We start from the raw sequence: 25,455 nt of genomic DNA on the forward strand, positions 1-25,455 counted from the left end.
TTGTAGGTATGGATAAGGACTACACTGAAAAAAAAATGATGCACGGTTAAAAAATGTGTGATTTTTCATTTCATTTTTTGTCACTAAAACTAGTTTGGCAAAAAACACTATTTTTATTTATTTTTCGATATGTTGATGTACCTTGCCAAATTATCAGAAATTTCCAGGACGGGCCAAAAATCTTTGACCGAGTTATGGTTTTTTTGGATCAACACTGTTTTATTTTTTCAAAAAATCGAATTGTTCGCAAAAAAATTTCTATTTAATTTTTCGATGTAAAATGGAATTTGCAATCAAAAAGTTCTTAAATTAAATTTTGTTAAAGTGCACCGATTTCAAGTTATAGCTATTTTTGTTCAACTTTTAAAAAAAGTCGCAGCTATTTATAAATAAGTGCAGGTGTATGCTTACCTTTGAAAAAAATATTTTTGTAAAGCTGAGAAATTGTCTATATTTTGATATTTTAAACTTTGTTGAAACGACCCTTAGTTGCTGAGATATTGCCATGCAAAGATTTAAAAACAGGAAAATTTATTTACCCACCATTTTCTAATGTCAATATCTCAGCAACTAACAGTCCGATTTGCAATGGTAAAATATGAAACATTTGTGAAATTTTCCAATCTTTTCTAAAACAATATTTAAAAAAAAATTAATCAAGACTTACATTTCAAAAACGCCAAACATTCAATATTGCACTCTTTTGAAATGTTAGTATTGATTTTAAAATTTTGAAATTATTGTTTTCGAAGAGATTGGAAAATTTTACGAATGTTTCAAATTTTAACATAGTAAATCGAACCATTAGTTGCTGAGATATCGACATTAGAAAATAGTGGGTTGTTTGGGTGAGACTTAGAAAACATCAATTTTCCTGTTTTTAAATCATTGCATGGCAATATCTCAGCAACTAAGGGTCGTTTCAACAAAATTTAAAATATCAAAATATAGACAATTTCTCAGCTTTACAAAAATATTTTTCAAAGGTAAGCATACACCTGCACTTATTTATAAATAGCTGCGACTTTTTTTTAAAGTAGAACAAAAATGGCTATTACTTGAAAACGGTGCTCTTTAACAAAATTTAACTTAAGTAATTTTTGATTGCAAATTCCATTTTACATCGAAAAATGAAGTTGAAAACTGTCGCAACCATTATTTTGATTTAAAGAAAGGATTTATTCAAAAATTCATAACTAATTCAAAGATTTTTTGCCCATTCTGGAAATTTCTAAAAAGTTGGCATTTGACGTACTCTAAAACATATCAGAAAATGAAAAAAATAAAAATAGTTTTTTTAAATCAAGTTTTGTGACAAAAAGTGAAATGAAAAAACACCAATTTTTTTCAGTGTAGCCCCAATCCATACTTACAGCTGCCAAATTTGTATGGAAAATTTTATGGACAAACTAATGATGCAAAATGGTTTCTTTTAGCATACCGAAGGCACCAAAAAAGTTTAAGGCGGAGAAAAAATACAAAAAAAAAACGAATGACCGAAATATCAGAGAATTGCCAACAAAAAAAAAACAATTCTTGATTGAAAAGTACTTTTGATAAAGTGATCTGTTTTTTGAGCTAAATTTATTAAAAGGGATGAATTAATTTAAAAAATATATATATTTATTCTTCTCTTTGAGTCAAAAGTTTAGATTTTTGAATTCACGATTTATATTTTAAATGGGCCAAATAATATGATTTGATATGATTTGAAATGTAAGCCGTTATTAAAAAAAACTGCAAATAATGTTTTCAAGGTGTTAAGAAAGTTTCACACAAGTTTTTTTTTTTGACATTGAAAATCTGATCAACGATAAAAAAAAATAATTGAGATATTTGATATTTTTTTGAGATTTTAGCTAATATATATGCAATGAAAATTTCAAAATGAGATATAATCAATTTTCGCCGATACAAGAAAAACACTCTCCCTTGCTCGGGACAGCCTTCCCAACAAAATTCAGAGTACATCAGCGAATTTCAATTAAGTTTTATAAAAATAACCTTTGGACAAGATGTGGACTCATTGGTTCCTAATATCAATAGGCAAAATACTGAAAATTTAAATAAACAAGAGAATTTAAGCATTTCATAAAAGATTGTTGGCACTAACAAGAAAAAAAAACTTGAGCATTTTTTTTGCATGAAAGTAAAAACGGTGTAAGTATGATCAAAACTCACATTACAATGTAAACTGGCTAACAAACTTAAAAATTATTGTTGATACTGAATACTTGAGAATTTCCTTTCATTTCTCAAAATAGTCCAAATAATTTGCCCTGACCTACAGCGAACACTTGTCCGATAAATTACCACCCACCCACGGCTTACCCATATTTCCCCGTTCAATTACATTTATTGCGCCCACATACAATAAATGTTACGCTGGTCCCGAGCAACAAAACACAAAACAAACAGACCAATTTCGTTTCTTTTTTGTGAACCCCTCTTACCCACGACTCTTTTTACGAAGAGCTCATTAATAAACTCACACATTTTATTATGTTCCAAAAATAAGTCTAAACAAACAAAGATTTCGGTTTCACCAAACTCCCCCTACCAAATCTGACTAATGTTGCCTTTACTCGCTACAGCTGCTGGATAAACAAAACTCTTTTCGCGCTTCCCTTGACTTTTAAAATTTTGACTTATTATCTACTTGTTAGTCTGTGAGTGACGTCACCGGTGAAGCACACGCACTCACACACGTGTTGATCTTCTTCCTCTCGTGGCAACTGTAACTCATCACCGCCAGAAATCAACACTTCATCACTTCCAGAGTCATTTTCGAGTGTGTACGTGGAAAAACTTCGGAAAATCACTCTCGCACACCCAACCACCCAACGTAACGTTCCGCGAGATTCCGAAAAACCGCGGCAATGATGAACATTGGTGACGTGGTCGGCATCATCATTGCCAGCCACAAATCACTGACGCCCTTTCTTCCACACCCACAAATTTCTCATCTCCCGATGGTATAATCTGGCGCAACCTCCCCCTCCACCACCCAGTGGGGTCGTTTTTCCGCCCAATTCACCGCCACACGACGCTGCTGCTGTTTATTTATTCATCTTTCCGAATCTGCTGGCTGCTACAAGTACAAGTTTTGGCTTAGTTGCGGTCGCCGTCATTGGCCGTGGCAAGTTGTTGTTGTTGTTGGTGTGGCCGTGGCCATCACCGTCAGAGGCCGTTAGTTGCAACTTACCGTATGCCGGGAACGAGACCACACCAATCACAAGGGCCGACTTGGGAGAACGATTAAGATGCTGTCGTTTTTGCGCTGGAGAGGGAAGGAGAAATTTTGAAAACTTTGTTGGTTCGATTTTATTCTGTGTGTTTCTAATTTTGCAAAAAAAAGATTGATCTTTTCTTTGAGATTAGCATATTTATTTTTTATATTTTGCTGAGCCTTTTCATATTTTTGTACAGAAATTTCTCAAAATTAAATAATTAAATATTTTGTTTTTGCATTCAAAGGTACTTGAAATAATTTGAAAAAAAAATTTAGGTTGCATATTTTTAATAATTTAATGATAAAAAAATCAAATAGATTAATTCTACCAATGACTTTATTTTTCAAATTGAAATTGGTAATCTTATGTCAAGTAACCCAACAAAATGATTGTCTGGTAACTGATTAATCCTCTATCTTATGTCAACCCAAGTAACATTTTTTTCCAGGAGTTCTACAAGAGCTCTTCAAGATAGCTACAGCATAGCAGTTTGGACCGCGGTAGGATAAAACTCTCTTCAAGTACTCTTCCAAACTCCTGAAGAAGTTTTGAAGAGAATTTTATCCTACCGCGGTCCAAACTGCTATGCTGTAGCTATCTTGAAGAGCACTTGTAGAACTCCTGGAAAAAAATGTTACTTGGGAATTTACTTGAATTTGGAAACATTCTTCTCATGGAAGGGCTATTCTAACTGATTAAATTCTTGGATTTAAAAATTGCTTTACATTTTTCATGACGTTACATTTTTTAATAAATATTAATTTTATTTAATGTTTTTGACTTTCGGTCCTGGTTACTAGAATCCTGGTATATGAATTATAAATGGCCCCTACAGAGTCATGGACAAAAGGAGATATAATTTTTGACAGCAAAATTATGAATGATAAAAATGTACTTGAAAATATTCTAAATTCGTTTTATTTGTAAAAAAATGCAATAAAAACTATAATTTATGCAACAAATTGCAAAAAGAAGATTTTTTAGCTAGAGCCGTACATTTATAAAACGAGGCAAATAGTGGAAATTCTCGTATGTTTGGCAGGTTAAGAACTCACTCCTAACTCCATCCAATTTGCTGATTTTTACTTTTAAAACAACTAATTTTGCAAAAAAAATTTATAGAAACTTGCTTGCTCACTTCTCATTGAGCTATTTATCACTCGATTTCAGTTGAAACCGCTTTTAATTAGATTTAATTGAATGTCAAAGTTCTGACCTGCCAACATTAGAGGCACGCTGGAATTAGATGCTGTTCCCCTACGACGAGTTCTGAAAAAAAAGGTTTTCAGCGAGTTCTTTTTTGCAATTCCGCCAAAAACTCTATTTTTTCAATTTCGTTATGAAATTAATTACTTTTCCATCATTTTTGTTTGATGAAAAGGCCAACTTTTCTCTACTAAAAATAAAAGTTTCGAAAAGTGATATTTTTCGATACAAGTGCTGAAATGTTCTACTTTCCAGCACTGAAATGAACTTAAAATAAGTAACTTAAGTGACTTAAAATTATATTCAAAGGGTGTTTTTCTGAATTGCATAAAATGTTGAATAGAACTTAAAACTTGATTGTTTCAGCACTCATCATATTTATCCAACTCGACTTGTACTGGAAAAGTCTTCTTTTTGCAACTTGTTGCATAATAGTATTTTATGCAACAAGTTGCATAAATGAGGATTTTTTCAGCACGAGTCGTACATTTATCCAACGAGGTTCACCGAGTTGGATAGATACGAAGAGGGCTGAAATAATCAAGTTTTGCAACGAGTTCCAAACAACATTTTTTGCAATTCCAAAAAACACACACTTATTGAAATTTTTTGTCAAATTTTCATGTATTTTGTCAATAAATCGTTTAAATCAAAAAAATGTTGAAAAGTGTTACTTTTCGAAACAAGTGCTGAAAAGTGTTGCTATTCGATTCTGTTATTTTTGGTACAGAAAAAAAGGCTATTTTGCCGTTCAAGAATGACAGAAAAAATAAGTAGTTTCACGACGGAATTGCAAAAACTATTATTTTGCAATTCAGTAGTGAAACTACAAAATTTTTATGTCATTATCGAACAACGAAACAGCCTACTTTTCTCTACCAAAAATAACAGAATCAAACAGAAAGACATTTCAATACAAATGCGGAAAAGTTCAACTTTTCAGCACTGAAATAGATGCTGAATAGAGAACTATTCAGCACTTACTTTTCAGCATTGTTTCATAATTTATAAACTCGTTTAAAAACTTGTTTTTTTTTCAGCACTCATCAACCGACGATAGCTTGGCAACAATCGGTCCGATTTGTAATGTTAAAAAAACAATTTTTTTTGAAACAAAATCGAATCAAATAAAAATATTACCATATTTTTTTTCGCAAAAAAAACTTGTTCAAGCCAAAGTTTTCTCTTTCCAAAGTTACTTATTTATCGTCGGGAAAAGTTTACGCGCACGCAGTTTTTGCTTCATCTCACGCATTTTTCTTCGGCTTACCTTGTAAGTCCCTTCGGTACTGTCATATTTATGGACGAATCTGCTGGTACTGGGTTTATGAGTCTTTTGGGGGCTCAAATAACCTTGGTTAGCATTGTGAGAAGCAAAACATTAGATATAAACGCCTACATTAAGCAAATATACAAAATTAAATTGTTTGCCTTTTAATTCAGTTTGAACATTTCACAAAAGTATTTGTTAGCAACTAGTCAAATGGCTTTACTAAAAATAAAGCAAAAACTTTTAATATAAAAAAAAAAGATTGGAAAAGGAAACTCCCGTATCATCATATTAATAATACCTTCAAACGGTACAATATCAATATCTATGATACTTGTCCCTAATGAAAACCCGCGGCCTGTTGATATTTTCAATTTTCTTTCACCCACCACTTCCACGCCAAACACCTTCCCGCTGGAGGAGGGGCGCTAAAATTTGCTCGTTTTCCTCGTTGTACACTTTCACGGGGAAATTAGTTTATGACGCTGCGCCGAGCTGCTTGCCTTTGCTGGGCCACTGATGGCCAAGTCTTGTTTGTTCGGATTCGGTCCTACTGCAGCCAGTGGTCATCGAGACGGTGAAACCTTCTACATGGAATAACACCCAGCGGCAAGGGAAGAGCTCGAAGCCGATCTTTTTAATTTGGCGTCATTCTCGCCTTAGATTCCAACTTAAGAAACTTCTCTTTTTGATAAATTCATCTGAAATTATTGGTATTGTGACCTATATGGAGTTAAAACAAATATTCAGTTCATGCTCCAATTTTAGAACACGCATAAACTTTTAAAATAATTGAAAGATAAAACACTAAAAGACATAAAGTCAGGCGTTAATTAAAATATCGATTGAACCTTGAGCACAATCGACAAGGTTGAAGGCCTTCTTGAGTTGAGAAAAGGCATATTTATGATCCATCAGCAAGGCTTTGAGAAATTTGTCGCAAACTGCAGTAAAATTCAAAACAAAGTGGTAATAAAGCAGAGATTCATGACGAAGGAAAGCAGGCAAATGCGTCGTAAATCAAAGAATGGGGGATGCTTTTGTTATGGAAAGTAACAAATCTTGACTGAGACAGTATTGAATGTATATTCCTTCAAAACAGCGATAATAAAAAACATTCTTGACCATAAAGTTTTCAATTATTCCTCTGATTCTCCGCCAACTCTCACGAAATCGAAAAAAATACTCCGACCCCTCTTCGATTTGCGAAAAACTTAGTCCTTCCCGACCAGACGGAAATAACGTGGGAATAACATTTTTTGATATTTGATAATACTGGGTTTATAACATTTTATGTTATTTATAACAAGATTTGTTATTCGTCGTTATGATTTTTATGTTATTGGATTGTTATTGTAATAACAGACTTATAACAGTTTTAGTTATTCTTCGAACAAATCTCTGTTATTATTTTTTGTTATTTTAACAACTAATCCGATCAACCCAATAATATTTGGAGATATTCTTCCATAACAAAATCTGTTATTCCCAAGTTGTTTGGGCTAGCAACAAATATCAGACCAATAACAAATTTTGTTTTGATAACATAAACTGTTATTAAACCCTTATGCAAAAACTGATTTTTCAAGAAGTTTCGATAACACTTTCTGATATTTTAACAGTATTTGTTATTGAAATGGCATGAATTTTGTTATAACCGTCTGCCCAGGTTAAAGGTATTTTTGATCCTGATTAAGAATACGAGCTCCATTTTTTGATATCTCGTGACGGAGGGGCGGTACGACCACTTTCACTTTTGAACATTCGAAAAAAGACGAATTTTTCAATAATTTGCTACCTGAAATGGTGATGACATGGAAATTTGTTATCAAAGAACCTTTTGTGTGAAATTAGACGCCCAATTTGATGGCTTACTTAGAATTTCGAAAAAACGTATTTTTAATCGAAAAAAAAAATACAAAAATAGTTTCAATATTTCCGACGTTTTCCGTAACTCCACTGTACATTTTTTTGGAACCTATCTTCTATGGAAAATTTAATGTATTTTTCGAATCTGAAATAATCCAGAAGGGTTATTTTTTTCATTTAAAGCTAAAATAGTAGTTTATGCAACAAGTTGTAAAAAGAGGATTTTTTCAGCACGAGTCGTACATTTATCCAACGAGGTTTACCGAGTTGGATAAATACGAAGAGTGCTGAAAAAATCATGTTTTGCAAAGAGTTCCATACAACATTTTTTGCAATTCCGAAAAACACCCATTGAGTGATATTTTAATTCAAATTTTCATGTATTTTGTCAATAAATCGTTTAAATAAAAAAAAATGAAAAAAGTTACTTTTCCAAACAAGTGCTGAAAAGTTCAACTTTTCAGCACCCATTTCAGTGCTGAAAAGTAGAACTTTTCAGCATTTATTTTGAAAAGTGTTTCTATTCGATTCTGGTATTTTTGATACAGAAAAGTAGGCTTTTTCGTCGTTTAGGAATGACAGGAAAAGTAAGTAGTTTCCCGACGAAATAGCAAAAAAATCATTTTAAAATTTCGCGTTATTTGTTATGAACATTTCAGCACTGTTATTTTTACTGATGAAAAGTAGGCCATTCATCGCTATAGAATATCAAAACATGTTATTTTATAGTATTAAAAAAACGGAATTGCAAAGAAAAAAATGCAAATGGAAAAATGAGCGCTCTTTACAGTAAAAATCAACTGATTGTTTGAGGGAATAATGAACACTTTTGAACAATATATTGGCTTATCTTTTATTTTATTTTAAAAAAAACTATGAAAGAAGCGAGTTTTTGATGCAGCAAAATATGGTACCGTCATCTGGGGCGATTAGGGACTACAGTCTGAATAGGGACAGCACGTTTTAGAGCAGTTAAATGCTTCAAATTTGGAAATGCATGCATAAATTTTGTTGCCCTGAATCTGGTCTACGCCAAACCACACAATATATCAAAATATTAGGCTGCAACATTGTTATAACAGCTGTCCCAATTCACCCCATGTGTCCCGATTCAACCAGATAACTTTATTGGAGACCTGATTTTAAGGAAAAATGTAGAATTGAAAACAAATTTGAACATTGTTAAATATAATTTTATCAAATTTAAAAAATAACATTCCAAAACAACACTATAAATTTTCAAATAAAGTGGATAATTTTCACATTATTTGTTATTATTAAGTGGTTGAGAAAATTTTCTACAGCTTTCTTTTTTTTCATATTTTTGATCGGACTGTTATTTGGTGAGATACATCATCGCCATATTGAAATGTTTAGAAAAATGAGTTTTTTTTTCAATTTTATTTAATTACCCTTAATTTTTTATAGCAAATTTAATTTCTTTAAAATATGATTAAAAATTTAAGTTTTTGCCCTATAAATCACATATTTATTACTCTTGTACCAGATATTGTAACATCTTACACTTTTGCACAAATTATGCCTTCATATCATCTTAAAACGTATTACAATCAATGATTATAATAAATTATAAAACTTTTGGTGATGAAAAGTCATTTAAAAAATATCGAGTTTTTAGAAAATTTAGTGATAAATGTATAATTTTCATTTTGCATGGTTATCAGAGATTTTTTCTTGGTATAGCTTTGAATAGCAATACCGGTATAGACAAAAACTTTAAATAAAATTTGTACCAGCATAAACTATGCAGAATGAACAAAACTACTGAAAATGAACCTTTGAATAAAGCAGCAAATTTTATGGTTCAAGGAAATATTCAAAAAATGAATTTATGAATTGTAGACAGTTTTTGCACTTTTTACAATATTACCAGTTTTTTGTTGGTAATTGCATTTTTTCGATACATATAGTTCTTAAAAAATTACATATAGTTCTTAAAAAATTACATATTTTTCAAAAAAAAATTTCTTGTGGTATTTGAATGCTTCTGAAAAGGATTAGTTTCTTTTGAAAAAAAGGTCGTTTTAATAAAATCCATCGATTTTTTTAACTGTTTTCAAAAATGGCGACTTATTTGAAAATTGATTAAAAAATCCATGAATTTTATATTTTTTTAAACATGAGCAAGTTTTAGGAAATCAATTGATAAAATAATTGAATTCCTATGAGTTTTTTTCATTTATTTTTAAACATGCCTTGTTTTTTTGAAATTAAATTGGATTTTAAATATTTTTCGAGTTTTTTTCATTTTTTTTTTTTTAACAAAAGCAGTATTTTGGAAACAAATTTCAAGAAAACAATTCCATTGAGTTTTTGGATTCCTTTCAACATGAATAGTGCTGTACGTATTTAAAAATTTGGTTTCCAATTTAGTTTCGAATTCTCTTTTTAGCGTGAGTAGTTCTTTAAAAAATATTAGCTAGTTTTTGAAATATGTTAATTTTTTATGGTTTTATGTTTAAGAAGACATGGGTAGCTTGTGAAAAATATCAGTAACCCCTGAAATTTAATATCTTTGACATATTTTTATCTGTATTCATGTTGAAATAGCTTTAGTTAAAAATGAAAAAGTAGGTGCATAAATAAGATTTTTTTATATTTTTGAATTCGGGAACATGCATTTATAGTTAGCACTTAAAATTGCGATGCAAATAAACATCAAACATTTTGTGATGAAAAATATGATTAGTTGAAACAAATAGAATTATTCAAGTTATAATTGGATTTTTTCGTCTTTATGTAATGATTCTACATATAATGAAAAAAAATAAAAATATATCGGCTCACAACCCTTCCACCAATTTTCCACAATTTCGCGCAAAAGAGCGCAAATCTCCACCAACCAGCAGCAGCATCATCATCACCATTTGGCCTGGCGTGCAGGGCAGCCAGCAGCACCGTGCTGGATGCATGTTTAATCTCATTAGATCAAACACCAACTTGCCACCACTTTCCCAGCCTCTTCCGTCCTCTTTGGTCACTCCCACCCACCTCAAAAACATCTCTCGCAAACAGCATAAACAAACACGCCTGGCTGGTCGCTAGTTGGCTCGCTGAAAAGTACAGTCAGTTGCTTTCTTCAAATTATTTTTTTTTTTGTCAAATATCAATTTTATTTTGATTTTGCTTGCTGGTTATTATTTTTATTTTCGAATCATGACTTTTTTTTTACTAAACTGAGTTTTAGTATCCAGTGCATGTGTTTTTTTTTACCTCGAAACCCTAACCTCACATTTCATTTCTCGCGAACTGTGTTGCGCTTTCTAGTTGCACTAGTCGAACGGTACTAACCAGTTATCTTTTTTTATCTCTCTCTCTCTTTCAGGAAAGCGAGTTTAAACAACTGGCCAGCCCAACCGCGGAAGGGAGGACAAATTTCCATTATTAAATTGGTGGTCGAGTGGGCGGAAAATGCATTTCCACTAATTCTGGCGACCAGATTCCGGAGAGAGCGCAAAGGTGAGCGCAACAGTTTGGAATCAATAATCCGATAATAAACAGGGAAAATCGAGGAAAAGTTGCTCCTGGAGGCAAAACAACAAATAGAAACGTGAAACAATAACACAAAATCCTTGCTAGAAGTGAACTCCGATGTTTGGTAACGTGTCGCGAAGAAAAATTTGATTTTATTGGAATTGAACGAAGAAAGTTTTCGGAGTTTTTCGCCGACGAAAATCCCTGCGCCGCTGTCCAAGTGTGTGGGAAAAGCGGCAACCAGCAGAGGAAAAAGTTCAATCAAGGCGAGAGTGTGTACCACAGTGTGTGGGGAGGGGGTGAAAAAGAAAAAAAGAAAAGAGAGGAGGAAAAACCATTGCCGAAGGGAAAACTTTCTCTTCTTGAAGTTTCTTGGTATTTCTTGTGCTAGAGAGAGAGAGCGTGTTTGTGTGGCTGTGTCTTTCAGGCTGGAAAAGCTCCCAGTGTTTATGGTGGGAAAATAAATATATATCGAGGGGGCACACAACACACAAGTGAAAGTGAAGTTTTGCCGACGACGAGGAGTGAAGAAAAGTCATCGATCGATTTTGCTTCAATTTGAGACCGGGGAGGAAAAAAACCCTGCTGCAACAAAGTAACGAAAGAGGTAAGTTCTGAGTGAGTTGGTTTGAAGAAGGAGGGGGGGGGGGACAAACAATGAATTATGGGCGGAAGGCAGGAAAATGTTTTCTGCTTCATAATGTATCGTGAGTTTATTGGAAGGCTCAATTTCTCAATGATGCGGTCAACCGAGTGCCGAAAAAGCAAAAGAAAGCTGTCACACGAGCCACTGCAGATGACCGCTCTGGGACTGCTCACGTGGGCTTGGATTTGTTCGGGGGATTGGGGTAATTAAGTTTGGTCAAGTGTGCTGAACCGTACCTAATAATAACTTGATTTTTGGGGTGTTGCTTTGGAGAGTTTTTTTTTTTTTTCGTTTGAACGAGTAATCAACTTTTGTGATGGTCAGGTGTTCCCCCCTAAGTGAGGACTCAATTACTGCGGTGGTGGTTTGTTTTCGTATGAAAGTGCGTTTGTTATGACCTTTAAACTCAATCATGGGTTAAAGTGTATCGTCCTGATTGCTGGCAGAGCTGGTGTTTTTTTAAGAAGCGTTGCAATTAAAGTTTTGATCGCAGAAAATAAATATATATTTTTGAATACTTCAGAGTACAGTTAAACCTCGCATATGCACCTCATATGGGGGTTTCTTATGCGAAGCACGCATATGCGAGGTACAGGGCTTATGGGATTTTGGCTATATGGGAGACATGGGCTATATTTTTATAAAAAAATCAACTAAACTATACAAATTTATAGTGTTTTGGAATCGTTATGAAGTCAGCTATACAGCTACACCAAATTTACATGGTTTACGATGTTCTAGATCATCCGAAACTTCGTCAAGTTAAGGCCTATGTGTTCAACGCCGTACAAGTATGAGGTAGGCGATTTGACTGTGGTTTTGACCACAGATCATATCGGATAACCTCAGGGAGGTTCAGGGACTAGTCTACCGATATGTGGTGATGTTCTGGGTCTTCTGTAGAGTCCCGGGAGGTACGACCGATGGGTCTACCGCCGTAACACGGCAGAGGTCGGTGGTTTTTGACCTCAGATCATATCCAGATAGCCTCAGGGAGGTTCAGGGACTAGTCTACCGATATGTGGAAATGTTCTGGGTCTTCTGTGGAGTCCCGGGAGCTACGCCTGAAGGATCTACCGCCGTAACAAGTCAGAGGTCGATGGTTTTTGACCTTAGATAACATCCAGATAGCCTCAGGGAGGTTCAGGGACTAGTCTACCGGTATGTGGTGATGTTCTGGGTCTTCTGTAGAGTCCCGGTAGTTACGAACGATGGGTCTACCGCCGTAACACGGCAGAGGTCGGTGGTTTTTGACCACAGATCATATCCGGATAGCCTCAGGGAGGTTCAGGGACTAGTCTACCGGTATGTGGTGATGTTCTGGGTCTTCTGTAGAGTCCCGGTAGTTACGACCGATGGGTCTACCGCCGTAACACGGCAGAGGTCGGTGGTTTTTGACCTCAGATCATATCCAGATAGCCTCAGGGAGCTTCAGGGACTAGCCTACCGATATGTGGTGATGTTCTGGGTCTCATGTAGAGTCCCGGGAGCTACGACCGATGGGTCTACCGCCATAACACTGCAGAGGTCGGTGGTTTTTGACCTCAGATCATATCCAGATAGCCTCAGGGAGGTTCAGGGACTAGTCTACCGATTTGTGGTAATGTGCTGGGTCTTCTGTAGAGTCCCGGGAGCTACGGTCAATGGGTCTACCGCCGTAACAAGGCAGAAGTCGGTGGATTTTGACCTCAGATCATATCCGGATAGCCTCAGGAAGGTTCAGGGACCAGTCTACCGATGTGTGGTGATGTTCTGGGTCTTCTGTAGAGTCCCGGGAGTTACGGTCAATGGGGTTATCACCGTAGCTCGACAGAGGTCGGTGGTTTTTACCTCAGATCATATACGGATAGCCTCAGGGAGGTTCAGGGACTAGTCTACCGATGTGATAGGTCTTTTGTAAGATCCCGGGAGGTACGTTCGATGGGTCTACCGCCGTAGCACGGCAGAGGTCGGTGGTTTTAGACCTCAGATCATATCCGGATAGCCTCAGGGAGGTTCAGGGACTCAGGGACCCCTTGCCTTGTTACGGCGGTAGACCAATCGGCCGTAGCTCCCGGGACTCTACAGAAGAACCAGCACATTACCACATATCGGTAGACTATAGTTACTGAATCTCCCTGAGGTTATCTGGGTATGATCTGAGGTCAAAATCTACCGACCTCTGCCGTGTTACAGCTGTAGACCCATTGACCGTAGCTCCCAGGACTCTACAGAAGACCCAGAAAATTACCACACATCGGTAGACTAGTCCCTGAACCACCCTGAGGCTATCTGAATATGATCTGAGGTCAAAAACTTCCGACCTCTATCTTGTTGCGGTGGTAGAGCCATCGGCCGTTACTCCTGGGACTCTACAGAAGACCCAGCACATTACCACAAATCGGTAGACTAGTCCCTTAACCTATCTGAGGCTATCCGAATATAAACTGAGGTCGAAAACCTACGACCTCTATCTTGTTGCGGTGGTAGAGTCATCGGCCGTGACTCCCGGGACTCTACAGGAGACCCAGAACATCACCACATATCGGTAGACTAGTCCCTGAACCTCCCTGAGGCTATCTGGATATGATCTGAGGTCAAAACCACCGACCTCTGCTGTGTTACGGCGGTAGACCCATTGGTCGTACCTCCCGGGACTCTACAGAAGACCCAGAACATTTCCACATATCGGTAGACTAGTCCCTGAACCTTCCTGAGGCTATCTGGATATGATCTGAGGTCAAAAACCACCGACCTCTGCCATGTTACGGCGGTAGACCCATCGGTCGTAACTACCGGGACTCTACAGAAGACCCAGAACATCACCACATACCGGTGGACTAGTCCCTGAACCTCCCTGAGGCTATCCGGATATGATCTGTGGTAAAAAACCACTGACCTCTGCCGTGTTACGGCGGTAGACCCATCGGTCGTACCTCCCGGGACTCTACAGGAGACCCAGAACATCACCACATATCGGTAGACTAGTCCCTGAACCTCCCTGAGGCTATCTGGATATGATCTGAGGTCAAAACCACCGACCTCTGCTGTGTTACGGCGGTAGACCCATTGGTCGTACCTCCCGGGACTCTACAGAAGACCCAGAACATTTCCACATATCGGTAGACTAGTCCCTGAACCTTCCTGAGGCTATCTGGATATGATCTGAGGTCAAAAACCACCGACCTCTGCCGTGTTACGGCGGTAGACCCATCGGTCGTAACTACCGGGACTCTACAGAAGACCCAGAACATCACCACATACCGGTAGACTAGTCCCTGAACCTCCCTGAGGCTATCCGGATATGATCTGTGGTAAAAAACCACTGACCTCTGCCGTGTTACGGCGGTAGACCCATCGGTCGTACCTCCCGGGACTCTACAGGAGACCCAGAACATCACCACATATCGGTAGACTAGTCCCTGAACCTCCCTGAGGCTATCTGGATATGATCTGAGGTCAAAAACCACCGACCTCTGTCGAGCTACGGTGATAACCCCATTGACCGTAACTCCCGGGACTCTACAGAAGACCCAGAACATCACCACACATCGGTAGACTGGTCCCTGAACCTTCCTGAGGCTATCCGGATATGATCTGAGGTGAGTTTTGCAAAAAAAAAAATCGAGACTTTTTACTTTGTGTTTTTGGATTGGGTGAAACATTGTCCATGCATTCTTGCATTTATTTGTCCACACAAGGCTTCATAAAATTTTGCGGGCTGATCATACAAGATTGGCATATTTTAATTTTTAATTTTTTTATCTCCAAAAGGATTTTTTTTATCGAGTTTAGCAAAGTTCTTGGTTTATAACAGGGTGGCCACTCAAGTCGGGAAATCGGGAAAGTCGGGAAAAAGTCGGGAATTCGCCAAAATCCGCCAAAAATCGGGAAAAAGTCGGGAATTTATGAGTTTTTGTCAAAAAGTCGGGAAAAGGCGGGAATTATAAGCATGCTTGATTGAAAATTATTTTTTTAACTCTTGAATAATTTTGTAATATTTTGTACAATTCACTCAATTCTGCTTTAATAACTTACTTTAAATTAAAGGTTCTTTTCACTATTTCAATATATTTGAGTATGGAAAAGCTGTTTAAGACATTCAAAATCTTAATTAATATTGGAGTCTTTGACACAGATCTTCATAATATTTTTCATGAATCATATGATCTCTATAAATTTTTGTTTATCATACAAGAGGTAAAGTTAATGAAAAACTAATATAAAAATAGAGCCTAATGGCCAGCTTAAAGTTATGATTCTATTTCATTTTGTCACATAGATTGAATATTTGAAAACAGATTCCAACTTGAGTATGGCAATGGTTTTTTTGTAAATAATTTTAATTGTTTAACTAAATTCTTTAAGTAATTAAGATATGTTTTTTTAATGTTGCCGTTAAACATTTTTTGTGAGTATGGTTAAAATACTACTATACATAAAGTTTGATTTTCAGTTTTCGGAAAACTTAAATATCGAATAAAATCCAAAATTTAAAAACTTTTTTACGAAAACATAAAGAAAATATTGAAATTGCAGAAAAAATAATCCAAGAAATTTAAAGTTATTGCAAAACTGTTTAAAAAAATTGTGTTTTTAAACATTTTGCTTAAAATAAGTGGTAAAACATAAAATCATATCTAACTGAATGTTCATTGAAAAAAAAAAAACAGATAAATACTGACCACTAGATAAATTAACATTGATTTAAAAAAAAAACAATATCAAAAATTACAAAATTAAAAAGAGAATTTCTTGACATTTTTCTAAATCCTTTGAATGAATAATTTCAGCAATTATGTTTTAATCATTCTTTTATTTAAAATGATGATGAAGTTTTTAAAAAAATAGAAACGAGATTTTAAATTCAGTTATCTTTAACTTTTTGTCATTTCCAGTTGAAACAAGTATCAAAAACTATACTTTTGCCAATTTAAAAAATAACATGAATGTTAGAAGTATTCTTGAACTTTCGATATTTTTTTCAAAGACTATTTGTTTGTGTTTCTACTTTGAATCATAATAATGAAGTTCCATTTGTGAAGTTTTTTTCAATTGTTGTTTAGTTTCTGTTTTTTCAAAAAATGCCTATATTTGGATTATTTTTAAATTCATTTAATTTTTTTTATCGGTGGTTAATATTGACTTTTCTTATACAAAGTTTTTTTTTTTTGAAATCATTCTTTTGATAAGAAATGCGAACTATTTGAGCTTTCTGGAAAAGTTTGGAAAAAGTCGGGAATTTGAAAATGGGATTTGAGTGGTCACCCTGTAATTTATAATTAGAACAAAACAAATATATTTTGCTTTACTTTTCTAACTCGTTTAATATTTAACAGAGGTTATAAAGAGGCATTGTTTTGCGCTAGATTCGGCATTGTTTTGCGCTAGGTTCGATTTGCAATGTTCAGATGTCATTTGAAAAACTTAAAATTAAATGTATTTTTTCAACTAAACTTGTAATTCAGATAGGTTTTGCTTTTCGACAACTTTTATAATGTAATTGGAAATTCAAGTGCAATCAGCTGGAATCCTGCGTTTTGAATAATTCTTAGCAAGGTTGAGTTTATTGAAAAATATATTGATTTTCTTTTTAAAAAAATTGATGTACAGTACGGCAAAAAAAATCACAAAAAGTTTTGTTTTCGTCAAAAACTAATTATTGCAAAACACTTTAACTAGTTTAAATGCATTTTGAAACACATTTTTCATTGACTTGTTGAGGCAGTGGCTTGTTATTTATATTTATTTTAGTTTTTACTTGGTATTTTTTCCATATAATCTTAAACTGTAACTCATTTTACGATTTAAAATCCTTTTCATTGAGAAAATCAAGCTATTTCGAATAAATTGAAATAAAAAACTATTTTTAACTTAAAAATAGTCTAATATCTTATAAATATCACAACCAAGGTCGTTTACGATAAACTTATCGTAGCTCGATAACGATAACGGTGGTCCTATCGTTATTTTTTTCGATAATTCTTTTAAGAGTCTTTTTAAAACATACTGAATTCAACCAAATCATGTTTAATTTCCAATGCCATCACCAAGAATATATTTTTTGAATATGTAGTCAGTTTAAATGCATAAATACTTAAAATTATTCGAAAAATACCGTTCTTTCTAGAAATTACTCAAATTTCCACAATTTGCAAAAAACAAGATGTCAAACAAAGTGCAATATTGTATGCTTTTCACCCTTTTTTATAGTTTTTTTTTAAATTCAGAAATTTTGCAAATTAAAACAAACCAAATTATTAATGCCTTTTTAATTTTTTTTGTGAATCACTATTAAAGTTTCAATTGGAAAAATATCGCTAAATTTTGAATATGCCTAAGTTTTCATAATTTGCCATATCATTCAAATTAAATCAAATAAAATTTTAATGTATGAGTGAAGCATGCAAAATTTTGCATGCTTCACTCAAACATTAAAAAAAAACTACAAAACAGTGGAAAAGCATACAAAATTTCGTTTCGATTGATACCCATATTGCAATTTATGAAAATTTGAGTACTTTCCAAAAAAATGGTATTTTGAGAATTTTTGATAATTTATAATTTAAATCTTACAACATTTTCAAAAAATACATTCTAAGTGAAAGCATGAGCAATCCTTTACCGAAACCGGAAATGAATTTTATTTGTATTTTTTGATTTGGCTCAAACTTGGTGGGGGCCTTCCCTATGGTCAAAAAAAATATTTTGTGTTATTGGTTCACCCATACAAGTCTCCATACAATTTTGGCTGCTGTCCATACAAAAATGATATGTAAATATTCAAACAGCTGTAACTTTTGAGTGAATTTTCTGATCAATTTGGTGTGTTCGGCAAAGTTGTAGGTATTGTTGAGGACTTTTGAGAAAAAAATAGATACACGGAAAAAAAATGCATTTTTTTATCAACTTTTTTTTTCACTTCACAAATTGAGTTCCCAAAATACATATTTTTTTTGATTTTCGAGATTTTTTGATATATTTTAGGGGACAAAAATCCGCAACTTTTGAGCCATGGAGAAACATGGTTAAAAAATCTGCCGCCGAGTTATGAATTTTTGAAAAAATAGTGATTTTTGTAAAAAATCGAAGTTTCATGCAAAAACAAGTTTGACATTATTTTTTAATGCAAAATTGAATTTGCAATCGAAGAGTACTTTACAGATTTTTTGATAAAGGGCTCCGTATTCAAGATAAAGCCACCGAAAGTTTGATTTTAGCGAAATATTTGCAGTTTTTCAATTTTTAAAAATAGTGACCATAAGTGACCATTTCAAAAAATATTTTTTTGAGAAGTTCAGAAAATTTGCTACAAAATTGTCTAAGAGACATTGAAGATTGGACCTCGGGTTGTTGAGATAGAGCCGCTTTAAGAAAAAGAAACACGAAAATTGAAGTTTTCTTAATCGCACCAAAACAACCCACCGTTTTCTGATGACCATATCTCAGCAAATAATGGTCCGATTTTCAATTTTAATCCATGAAAAATTCGTGAAATTTTCAGATCATTTCGAAAAAAATACTTTGATTTTTTTTCAATCGAGACTAGCATTTTAAATGGGCGTTATATTCAATGTTTGACCCTTTTTAAATGTTAGTCTTGATTTAAAAATTTTCAAAATATTTTTTTCGGACGCTTGACAACAAACGCAAAACGCTTTGTGAAGCAAGAACATTTCTTAAGTGATAATACGGTCAATAATTTACAACACATGGTTTTAGGAAAATATTGATGAGAGTTTATGTCATTTCCTGATCTGTGTTCCAAAAATTTTAAATCCAGAAAATTATTTAAACCACCTTATTTGCATGAAACCATGAAAATTTAACATTCAATTATGTTTTCTGAATAGTTGATTTTCGAGTAACACTTTTTCCATTAATCTTATCTAATCTAATCTAATCTAATCAGACCGTAGCGCAGGCAATCTTTCGAAGGGATCCTGGAGAGTGCCTTAGGTTAGATGACGCCTAGCACTCTTCTTGTCATTTATTAACATTTGCAGTGCCCCAATGCAATAAATTGCTTTGAAACATCACAAAACGTTAAAGCGGCCAGGCCAACTTGTAGTGCGCCATTGCATCGGAATGCATTGATACATCACAAGCGTTAAAGCGGCCAGGCCTACTGCGTAAAGCCGTATCGCAGAGATGACTCGTAATTGGGTTGAGTTTGAGCACTGAGTGTTCGAACAACTACACAATTCTGAATCGACGGGGGAGGAAGAAGCGTGGGGACACACCACCATACGCTCCGAGATTTTTGGATGTATTCGTTGCGAGCACCATGCTAAGAAGGTTTGGTACTCCGGGACCCTCTGGATTGGGACATTGTATTTACACGAATGCCCTGGACACTATTTGCGAGTGACACTTTTTTCCATTACTATTTTTGTTAATTCACAAAAATTTGGAAACAAAAAAATAATATTTTAAAAATTTAAACAGAGCAAATGTCATATTCAAATTTGCAATTATGTTTTTCTTAACTTTGATCATAATCATAAAATTATTTTATTTTTGTTGATTATTGAAGATAAGAAAAAACGAAAAATATATGACCACCGTGCTTAAATCTATGACATCTTATCATAATCTGAAACAACAATCTATATATTAAGAACACTTATTCTTAAGATTATAAAAAAAACCATTACCTCCAAACATTGCAGCATTTTGAAAGGATTCGCATAAAGAAAGATGTCACATTTGACTTTACTATGATTTTGTAGCTCTTTAGCACCTATACCACGAATAAAGAAACATTATCATCAACAAAAACGAAAAGTTATATTAAACTATTTGGCCATGAATGAATGGGGTGAAAAATATACAAAAACTTTTACTTATTTATTTAAAAACATGTCAGAATTAGGCTGCACTAAAAGCCGTTTTGTTTGTGATCAGGAAGTCAGGAAGTCTTAAATTGAAAGTTTATGATTTAAAGAAATCAGTTTGATTACGATTGGGTAATGCCAATAAATTCTTCAGGAAGACCATTTATATCAGTTCTAGGTAGTAATACACCCACTTGCGCTAACTGTTCTGAATTGTTCCAGTTAAACTCAAGAAGCAAACTCACCCACTATAATATATATTTCACCTCCCGAAAACGGGATTGATCGATTCCGAATTGAATTTCGGGAAAGAAGCGTCGTCAATCACCGCCCTTTTCTCCCCTGTGCCAGTGAGATTTAGAGTTATTACTGTGAACCATAACATACTGGCTCCCACACAAATCCCGGTACGACCTCAAACGAAAATCCTGTAAAAAGTCCCATTGCGGCCAAATGGCGACCCTCGATATTACACCCACCACGCAAGAAGGGGACCAAAGTGCCAACATCTCGCGATCCCAAAGGAGGGGGGTGCGTTACTGTTTAATCAATACTGATGTGGTCGGTGCAAGTCGCTCGGTGTGTGTTTGTGCGTAAGTGGAACATAAATTTCGTTCGATCACAGAATTTATGACCGTTATTAGTTTTTCCTCGTGCGCGTGAGGTCGTGAAACTGCGCCGGGGTGGACTATAAAAATTACCCAGAGCATTTTCGACCGGTCGTCGGACCAGCATCAGGATTTTTTACGACCTAAATGTGTGCCCTAAATCCTCCTATTTTTTTTCCAAGCCAGTTTGGCGATTGATGCACGTGATACGCGAGATCACTTCGATTCTGGAGGAACCTTTTTTGAGACGATATTGAACCAAGGGAGAACGCGAAAACGTTCAATTTTGGGCGGTTTAAAAAATTCAACTCTTTTTTCAGTATTATCCCTTCAAATACCATAAGGGAAGGCGACGGCGAGCTTAAGGGGTACGACGAGGGACAGTCGCGGGTGGAATAAATTCAAGGGACAAACGACTCTTCGCTGGGGAGCATTAAATTTGCTTCTTCCAAACGTGGGGCTTATTGAATCACGTTTGTTTTGCTTTTGTGATTTGGGGTTAACACAGTTTTTGAATTGACAAAAGAATTGAACAAAAAATGCAAAGTAATTGTCATATATTTAAAAAAATACCATCGTTTACATAACCAAATTGTTCATAATATTGTGAAACAACAATTGATTTTTTTTAAGAAGTGTAACTACAATGCGAATTAAATGCATTAACTGTTTGCACGGGACGTTTTATTAAAAATAATTATTTACTGGGTTAATCTGTACCGCAATTTATTACTTGTTTAGAAATAATCTAATGTTTATTTTTAAAACAACCAATGCGCCATGGATTACCGAAGTAATTAGGACCTTTTGAAAAAGTAAGCGAGTAATCAAAAGAATTAAAGTGTTTGTTAAAATTGTACAAAAAGCTAGAAAACTGACTTTCGGTTAGGTGGCCAAAAAATTAAATAAATAATAAATTTCATTTAAAATTCAAATGCAAAGCGCCTCCTGTTACGTCCAATAAAGCTCATATTTGGGATTTAGGCTCAGTATGCCCACCGGTACAAACCCCTGAATGTCCGCTAAAATGTCATTTTTGTTTCATCCTAATAAATACTCAACATTGTTCATAAAATTCCGTTTTTTTTTTCAAAAGTACTCAAACTTTCATGATTTGCAATATGGGTATCAAATGAAGCGAAATTCAATGATGATGCTTTATCACTTCATTAGAGTTTTATTTTGGAAAAAAAACTAAAATTTCACAAAATACCGTATTTTTTTTTAAATTACTCAAATTTAATAAAAAAAACAATATAAGTATCAAACGAAGCGAAATTTGTTATGCATTTTCAGATTTTAAGAGTTTTTTTGGAAAGTACCAAAATTTTCAGAAAATACCGTATTTTTCGAAATTATTCATTTTTTTATAATTTGCAATAAGTGTAATAAACGAAGCGAAATTTGGTGATGATGCTTTTTCACTTCAAGAAAAGTTTTTTTTAAATAGTAAAATTTTCACAAAATACCTTAATTTTTCAAAATACTCAAATTTCAAAAAAAATCTATATGGGTATCAAAGGAAGCGTAATTTGTTATACTTTTTCACATTTTTAGAGTTTTTTTTTATGAAAAATACCAAAAATTCCACCGTACTTTTTCGAAAGTACTCAAATTTTTATGATTTGCAATATGGGTATCAAATGATGCGAAATTTGATGATGATTATTTTTCACTTTATTAGAGTATTTTTTGGAAATATGCAAAAAATTGCACAATATACCGATTTTTTTCAAAATACTCAAATTTTAAAAATCTCTAATCTGGATACTTAACGAAACGAAATTTGTTAAGCATTTACACATTATTAGAGTTTTTTAAACACCAAAATTTTCACAACATACTGTATTTTTTCGAGAGTTCTCAAATTTTCATGATTTGCAACATGGGTATCAAACGAAGCGAAATTTGATGGACATTTTTAGATTTTTTGAGTTTTTTTATGAAACTCTAAAATTTTCACAAAATCCTGTCTATTTTTTTTCGAAAATACTCGATTTTTTAAATTTTGCTAGGGAAGCGAGATTTTGAATACATTTTATTTTTAATTTTTTTTTGTAAATCACTAACATTTTCACAAAATATCGTAAGTTTTCGCAATTTATATAATTTGCAATATGTATGGGCATCAAACAAAGCAAAACTTTATATGAAGCATACACAATTTTAACGAATGTGCTTCAAGCATGCCAAATTTCGCCTCGTTTGATACCCTTATTGGATACATATTTGGAAAAGTTTCTTAGTTTTGAAAAAATACGGTATTTTGTGAATTCAATTCAATTCGGTTTTATTTGTGAATAATCAATTTACAATGAGTTCATTTAGGTACAAAACAGAGTTTTGGTGTTCCTTTCAGCTGTGATTTACATCGTAATTCAATCGAAAAATTATTACTTATAACTATGGAATAGACAAGAGTAAGAAAAAGTTTTCAAAAAACTTACAGAAAGTGCAATGAGAAAAGGATAGATAGAGAGAATGCTTAAAACTAGATCACAGACAAAAATAATATCAATTATAGATGTGCTTGATCATCAGCTCCCCGAGGGCCAGAAATTGCTCCGCCTTGTTACGGCAGCTCCGAAACCGCGTCATCATCTCTCCCGCGAGAGCAAAGAACTCCGGCAGGGTAAAGAGATCTTCCCCGGTGACTCCTTGCTGGGCCGCATCGCCACTACCGGCAGCGACCACGCTGGCAAACGAACGCCCCCATCCAGGAGGGATCGCTGGGTTTTCCGCTGGAACCGTACGCTGCCCAGCTGCAGGAGCGGCTGCGCTCGTACTTCGCTGAGGAGAGTGGGACGCTGCTGCTTTCTTCTTCCTCTTTTCCTGCTCCTCGAGGTAAGCCTTGCGCGCGACGCATCCGCGGTAGTTACCGGTATGGTTGCCGTCACAGTTCGCGCACTTTACGCGCGGCTTAGTTTGTTCTGCATTTTCGCCCAAGTCCGCCTTTCGTGGCAGTGCGCACGCCTCCGAGAGGTGTGATTCACCGCACTTCACGCAGCGGGGCCGGAGGTTGCAGTTCCGCGAACCGTGGCCGAATTTCTGGCAACGGTGGCATTGCGCTACGTCTGTCGGGTTCTTGGTGTAAAACCGCCAGTTTACCCAAAAACCGTCCAGTGTCTTAGTCCGCCGCAGATCTTGGATCTTGACGGTGCCGCGGTCGAAGTACAACAGGTACAGGGTGTGTGTACCTGTGACTGTTGTCTTTCGCGAGAGCACTTTTATCTCCCGTGGCTTTATTCCGGCGTTCGAGAGGTGTCGCTTCATGTCGGCGATCGGACGGTCTTGGTAACCCTGCAAGACGACCTTAACAGGGGGCTTCTCTGGGTCGTATGTGTAGAAGTTGAAGTTGCTACGCTTCAGTTCTTCAAGCACCAGGTCAAAATCTTTTCTGTTCAGTGTGATCACTTGCACTGCCGACTTACCGATTTTCAGACAATATCCGAGGCCTTCCAGCAACTCGTCAACATCGTCCGCCAACGTGTCCAAAACAAAAATTGGAGGTGGTCTTCGTTCCGTTGGAGAATTGTTCTTTTTTGACGTCGGCACTTTTTTCCGTGCACGACCATCATCGTCGTCGTCGTCGTCGGTAGTGCTGCTACCGTCGGTGTTGTTGTTTTCTTCGTCGTCGCTCAGCATCTGGAACTCGTTCCTGATGGGGATGTTGGCGGATGTTGATGTGCCACTGGTCGTGGCACCGGAAGTACCGGAACGGGTTCGCACTGGTGATCTCGGAACATACCCGGGATGTAGTAACTTTTTATCGATTCCATCTGCTCTCACGCTCCCCTGCGCGATGGCAGCCGACACGGCGTTGGTTTGTTTACCTTTTTGCACACGGCCGGTAGACGAACTTCGCGGGTTTTTCGAGGCCGCACTCGAACTGCCACGGCCACGGCCGGCCTTTGGCATGCTGCAGGAGCAAACTCGCGGCTAATCACGGTAAACCACGGCGAAAAAAATCGAAAAAAACGATGGAGCACTGAGCACTTGACTGCTGCTTGCTCTCGTGCGTACACGGAGGTGGGTATTTTGTGAACATTTAAGTATTTTTCCAAAAAAAAAAAACTCTTATGAAGGGAAAATGCAAAGAGAATTTCGCTTCGTTTGTTTTCCATGTTACAAATTATGAAAATTTTATGATTTTCAAAACAAAACAGTAACCTTAAAATTTCTTAAATGTATAGTTAATTTCCTTTCATTTGATACCCCTGTTACAAATTTTGAACATCAGTTATTTAAAAAAAAATCGGTATTTCGTAAAAATTTTAGTATGCAAAATTATTAGGTAATCCTCGTATTTTTT

The 25,455-nt window shown here is 35.3% G+C and overlaps 1 protein-coding gene across 3 annotated transcripts in view; it reads left to right on the top strand.

Moving 5' to 3' along the window:
* Positions 1-25,455, top strand: part of LOC6051796 (potassium voltage-gated channel protein Shaw) — a 261,314-nt gene that overhangs the window by 30,817 nt on the left and 205,042 nt on the right. For all 3 annotated transcript variants that reach the window (XR_005277836.1, XM_038258170.1, XM_038258172.1), the window contains exon 2: positions 10,925-11,680. The gene's annotated coding sequence lies outside the window, so the exon portion shown is untranslated. The remainder of the gene's footprint in view (positions 1-10,924; positions 11,681-25,455) is intronic.

The sequence above is a fragment of the Culex quinquefasciatus genome, chromosome 2, assembly GCF_015732765.1.
Source record: "Culex quinquefasciatus strain JHB chromosome 2, VPISU_Cqui_1.0_pri_paternal, whole genome shotgun sequence".
NCBI lineage: Eukaryota > Metazoa > Arthropoda > Insecta > Diptera > Culicidae > Culex > Culex quinquefasciatus.